At 42.6% G+C, this 6,000-nt stretch overlaps 1 protein-coding gene across 4 annotated transcripts in view; it reads left to right on the top strand.

The window, feature by feature from the left end:
• Window positions 1–6,000, top strand: part of MYT1L (myelin transcription factor 1 like) — a 155,793-nt gene that overhangs the window by 108,371 nt on the left and 41,422 nt on the right. The gene's annotated exons all lie outside the window — the stretch shown is intronic.

Here is a 6,000-nt window from a genome sequence, read left to right as displayed (position 1 = left end):
GGCCTTAAAAACCTCTAAGGATGGAGATTCCACCACCTCCCTAGGTAACCCATTCCAGTGCTTCACCACCTTCCTGCTTCAATCCCCCCTCACTCTTCTCTTCTGCAGACTAAACAAGCCCAGTTCCCTCACTGTCTCCTTGTAGGTCATGTGCCCTAGCCCCCTGATAATTTTCGTTGCCCTCAGTTGGACTCTCTCCAATTTGTCCACATCCTTTCTACAATGGGGGGCCCAAAATTGGACACAGTACTCCAGATGTGGCCTCACCAGTGCTGAATAGAGGGGAATAATCACTTCCCTCGATCTGCTGGCCATGTTCCTACTAATGCAGTCCAATATCCCGTTAGCCTTCCTGGCAACAAGGGCACACTCTTGACTCATATCCAGCTTCTCGTCCACTGTAATCCCCAGGTCCTTGATATTGGCTGCCAGCTAGACATCGAGCCATTGATCACTACCCATTGAGCTCGACGATCTAGCCAGCTTTCTATCCACCTTATAGGCCATTCATCCAATCAATCCATACTTTTTTAGCTTGCTGGCAAGAATACTGTGGGAGACCATATCAAAAGCTGTGCTAAAGTCAAGGTATATCACATCCACCGCTTTCCCCATATCCACAGAGCCAGTTATCTCATTGTAGAAGGCAATCAGGTTGGTCAGGCATGAGGACCTGCTCCATGATTTTTCCAGAGACAGAGGTGAGGCTGTAGTTCCCCAGATTCTCCTCCTTCCCTTTTTTAAAGATGGGCACTATATTTACCTTTTTCAAATCGTCTAGGACCACTCCCGATTGTCATAAGTTTTCAAAAATAATAGCCAATGGCTCTGCAATCACATCAGCCAACTCCCTCAGTACCCTTGGATGCATTGCATCCGGCCCCATGGACTTGTGCATGTCCAGCTTTTCTAAATAGTCCTTAACCTGTTCTTTCACCACTGAGGGCTGCTCACCTCCTCCCCATACTGTGCTGCCCAGTGCAGCAGTCTGGGATCTGACCTTGTCTGTGAAGACTGAGGCAAAAAAAGCATTGAGCACTTCATCTTTTTCCACATAATCTGTCACTAGGTTGCCTACCTCATTCAGTAAGGGTCTCACACTTTCCCTGACCACCTTCTTGTTGCTATAGACATCTGAAGAAACCTTTCTTGTTACCCTTCACATCCCTTGCTAGCTTCAACTCCAATTGTGCTTTGGCCTTCCCGATTACAGCCCTGCATGCTCGAGCAATATTTTTATACTCCTCCCTAGTCATCTGTCCAAGTTTCCACTTCTTGTAAGCTTCCTTTTTGTGCATATGTTCACTGAAGATTTCTCTGTTAAGCCAAGCTCGTTGCCTGCCATATTTGCTATTCTTTCTGCACATCGGGATGGTTTGTTCCTGTGCCCTCAATAAGGCTTCTTTAAAATACAACCAACTCTCTTGGACTCCTTTCCCCCTCATATTAGCCTCCCAGGGGATCCTGACCATCAGTTCTCTGAGGGAGTCAAAGTCTTCTTTTCTGATTTTATGATTCATTAAATTTCTGTGCATAATCTACACAAACATTACAGTGGTAAAATCGGTATATGAAAGACCTTTCTAAAAGCATACACCCTTGTCTACATAAGAAAGCTGAACTGGTTTAACTAAAGGTGTGATTTTAAACTGATTTAGTTAAATTGGTACAAACTGCTGTGTGAACACTCTTAGTTCATTTCAATTTAAAGATTATTTTGGTTTAGCTCATGTTGATTAGGAGTCAGTTTAAGTTAAACTCAAATAAGCCACTCTTCCATCGAAATAAGTGTCCAAATGGGAGTATGCAAGGGTTTAACTTCAAGAAAAAGATTAATGCTGCTTACAAATCATGTTAGTTAGGGGCAAATCATACCTTCCTGTGAAGATACCCTGTGGGAGAGTAAGAATAGACCCTGGAAACTCACCGTGTGCAATTTCTATCATATTGCACCATCAGGGAGAGAGGCTAGAGGGTCTATGGAGGAGGCTCTGGCCTCCCAACCCTGCTGATCTCTTGGATAAATGAGGAAGGGAACTCTAGGTTCCACAGACAGCTCTAGCGGGGAAGCTGGATGGATCTGTGCTCTCCTATCTCACCTAAGTGGAGGGTACATTCAGAGCCTAAGTTTAAAGACACTTTCAGCCCAAACATTTAATTAATGGGATAATGAAGGGCCCACTCCCATGGGATGGTATCATTAGGGGTCTGATCTAGATTCCATTGAAGTAATTGACTCTGACAGGAAGAGAAACTGACTAAAGTATAGTGGCTGTAATACTTATGAAAAAAAGAGAACAGCCTGAAAAAATAATAGTAATGCTTAGCCCTTATTTAGTGCTTTTCATTTGCCAGTCTCAAAGCACTTTACAGAAGAAGTATGTCTCCATACATGAATTTTATACATGGGGAAACTGAGGCACAGATTGATGAAGTGACTTCCCCAAGGTAACTCAGGCCAGTGACTGAGACAAGAATAGAACCCAGATCTCTGAGCCCAATTTTCTAAATTTAAAAAACGAAATATTTAGACATAAAGTATTTAAATGGGATTATTTTTAATCATGTTCATTAAACATTTAATGTTTTAAACTTAAAATGTCCACTAGCTAAAACAATTATGCAATCCAGAATGTGTGTGCTAGTTATCTGTGTCTGGTATGAGGCATGAGGAGAACCCCCAAATTGTGTAACTGTTGAGTAAGGAACTTGCAGCCTAACGTAGAGCCAAACTCTCACGTCCATCCGAGCATCCCCAGTAACTTTAGTGGGGATACACAAGTACAGCCTCGAGCAGAATTTGGCCATCTATTGCTTACAAAATAGCAAGAATAAAGTGAGATAGGTTTGCATATCATACCTAGATATCATCATTTGGTTTATTATTTGTACGACAGCATTGTTTATAGGTCTCAACCAAGATCAGGATCACTGTGTGCCTGGTGCTGTACAAACGCATAGGAACCAATAGTGCTTGATACAATAGTTTATAAAATAGATAGCCCCTTCGCATCGAGAATTCTTGTGTAGGAGCTATGCATCTGAAGAAGTGAGGTTTTTACCCACGAAAGCTTATGCCCAAATAAATCTGTTAGTCTTTAAGGTGCCACCAGACTCCTTGTTGTTTTTGTAGATACGGACTAACATGGCTACCCCCTGATACTTGTGTAGGAGCCAGTTATTATGCTACACACAGTACTTGCTGAAGTCCAAGGGGGACTGTTAGCATTTCCAGCCTTGAACACACCAAGTAAGGCATGGTTTGGGCATGGTAGGGTGACCAGATGAGAGGAAGAAAATATCGGGACACCGGGGGGGAGCAAACAAAACAAAACAAAAAAACTGAGTGCTGCCGGCAGAGCGAAATATTGGGATAACTTGCGTCCCGACCAGAGATCGTCCAGGACGCAGGACAAACAGCTAAAAATCGGGACGGTCCCAATTTTATCGGGACGTCTGGTCACCCTAGGGCATGGGACATGGCATTTCCTGCCTGCCTTCCTTCCTTCCCCTTCCCACATATGCACAAGTCCTGGGAGGAGCTGGATAGCCTGTATTATAAGATACACAGGTAACACTTTTTCTGAAAGTGTAGGAAGATTGCTTGTGAGCATTACACGTGAACCTACTCCCTCTAAAGATATAGGATGGGATTTGAAAATGTGTACAGTGCTGGTCTAATTCAGTTTCCGTTGACTTCAGTAGAAGCAGAGTTAGGCCAGCATTGAGCACTTTTGAAAATCCATAACACTTTCTCACGGCTTTTGCAGGCAGTGTCTCCAGCCACCACTCTCTGAGTGATATATTGTCTTCCTGCTCACCCAAAGTTGTTCTGGTTCTAAGAAACTTACTTGAGTGCAATAAACCTATGATATTCCACAGGTTCTCAGCGCATATAGATTGCTGACACCTTTATTCATAAGCTCTTTCCTATTAAGGGAATAGAAAGAGGTGAAGTTTTTACAAAAAGGAATTTTCATAGGGCATGTCTACACTACAGACTTAAGTCGACCTATGTCGACTTACCCCACACTACCCTCCTCCTGTCGCTGGCGCGTGTCCTCCCCCGGAGCGCTTTCACCAACTGAAAAGGGGCAGTGGGAGGGAGGGGCTGAGAGCCAGAGCTCTCAGCTCCGCATGGCTCCTCACCGGGAGCCCCGCTGCCCCCGGGCTCTTGATTCCCTGACCCCAGCTGGGAGTGGGGGGGCAGCCACCCGGGCTTCTCACCTTCCCGTTCCCCTTCAGGAGCAGGGGGCAGCTGCCCTAGGGTGACCAGATGTCCCGATTTTATAGGGACAGTCCCAATTTTGGGGTCTTTTTCTTATATAGGCTCCTATTACCCTCCACCCCCTGTCCCGATTTTTCACACTTGCTGTCTGGTCACCCTAAGCTGCCCGGGCTTCTCGCTTCCCTGAGTGGGGAAGTGGGGAGCCAGGCGGGCCAGATTTCTTGTCCATTTCAGGGCTCTAGCCAACAGCCAATGTAAGTAACACAGTGCCTACACAGACACTGCATCGCCCTGACTACACCGACATAAGCCCTACGCCTCTCGTGAAAGTGGAGTTATTATGTCGGGGTAGTAGGGCACTTACATCAGTGGGAAAAGGCTGCTGTGTGTTCACTGACATAATTAGATTGACATAAGCTGCCTTATGTTGACCTAATTGTGTAGTGTAGACCAGGCCAGAGCCTCAACTGGTCAATTTTCAGCTACTTTGAAACTTAAACATTAATAGTTTCTGAAAAATAACATTCTGTAAAGAACATCTGTAGCAGCATGAATCAGTTTGAAAAGCTTCATTCTCTTCCCTTTATTTATGAAGGGGGGAAAGAGCTTCATTTTAATGTATAATATGTTTGCTGCATATTCATTTTTTGCCATTAATATAGTAGTTTTAAAAAATTCCAGTAGTATGCCAAATACTGTTTCTAGTTACATGAAATTGCTTCATGGTTAAATTAAGGGTGCCTTAATTAGTTATAGTTTTCAGGAATATTATGTGAATTAATAATATATCTAAAATATACATTTGTTTATTATGAGGAATGCTTCTATTTATTAAAGACTCAGAAAATACAGAAGGATTTATCTGAATAGTAACTGAAACCAAAGCAACTGAAGTGGTTGTAATTCACCCTGTTAGTTATTTTGTTGCAAGTCTGTGTATGGACACTCATTTCAGAAAAAGAACTCCCAGCTCTATATATGCTGATTTTTTACTAATTTATTTTTAACTAATTCAATTACAGTATGTTGAAATTGGACACTCTTAAACTAAAACTCTACTAGTTTCTATACATAGGCTTGCATCAAAATAAGGAAAGGTGTGATTTACAACTGCTTTAGTGATTTCTGTTTCAGTTCCTGTGTGAATATGTCCTGAACGTGCATCAGAAATTAAATCCTTCTGCTGGCCACTTGTTTTATTTCTGGTTGTATCATCTCTTGTTGCTTGCCTCTTCTTGATTACTATCACAGCAAGTTAATTCACTGCCAGGTGTAGAGTGTATCCCAACTCCAGTTAACAGAAACTCTAGTTTAATTTGTGCCCCTGTGGATTTTGTCAAATGCCCTTGAACCTTCAGTCCTGTGAAACTCCACAACAGTAGGTGGTGATTTTGAGCTCCACAGAAATTTAATTTCAGCCTTACGGGGCATAGGAGTTCACAACATCGAAGTTCATGATTATTTCAGTTTTTGAGTTTATGAAGGTTTTAGATTTCCCCAGAAACCTTTATGAGAAAGGTCTTATCTGTATGAGTGTAGGCCTTCATTCAGGAAAGCACTTAAGCATGTGCTTAACTGGGGAGATCAGATTCAAGCACATTGGGACTTAAACAATGCTTCAATGCTTTCCTGAATAGTGATGCTTTCCTGAATTGAATTCTTAAAGAACAGTTAGAAGTCCAGAAATGCACAAACTTAGTGTGTCTTGGAAATGTATAGTATCTGTCTGATTGTATTACATAAAGTAATTTCGCTTCTCTTTTAATTCATTG

This window comes from Terrapene carolina, unplaced genomic scaffold, assembly GCF_002925995.2.
Source record: "Terrapene carolina triunguis isolate 2854851 unplaced genomic scaffold, T_m_triunguis-2.0 Scaffold42, whole genome shotgun sequence".
Taxonomy (NCBI): Eukaryota; Metazoa; Chordata; order Testudines; family Emydidae; genus Terrapene; species Terrapene triunguis.
This window is presented reverse-complemented; position numbering and strand designations above follow the sequence as displayed.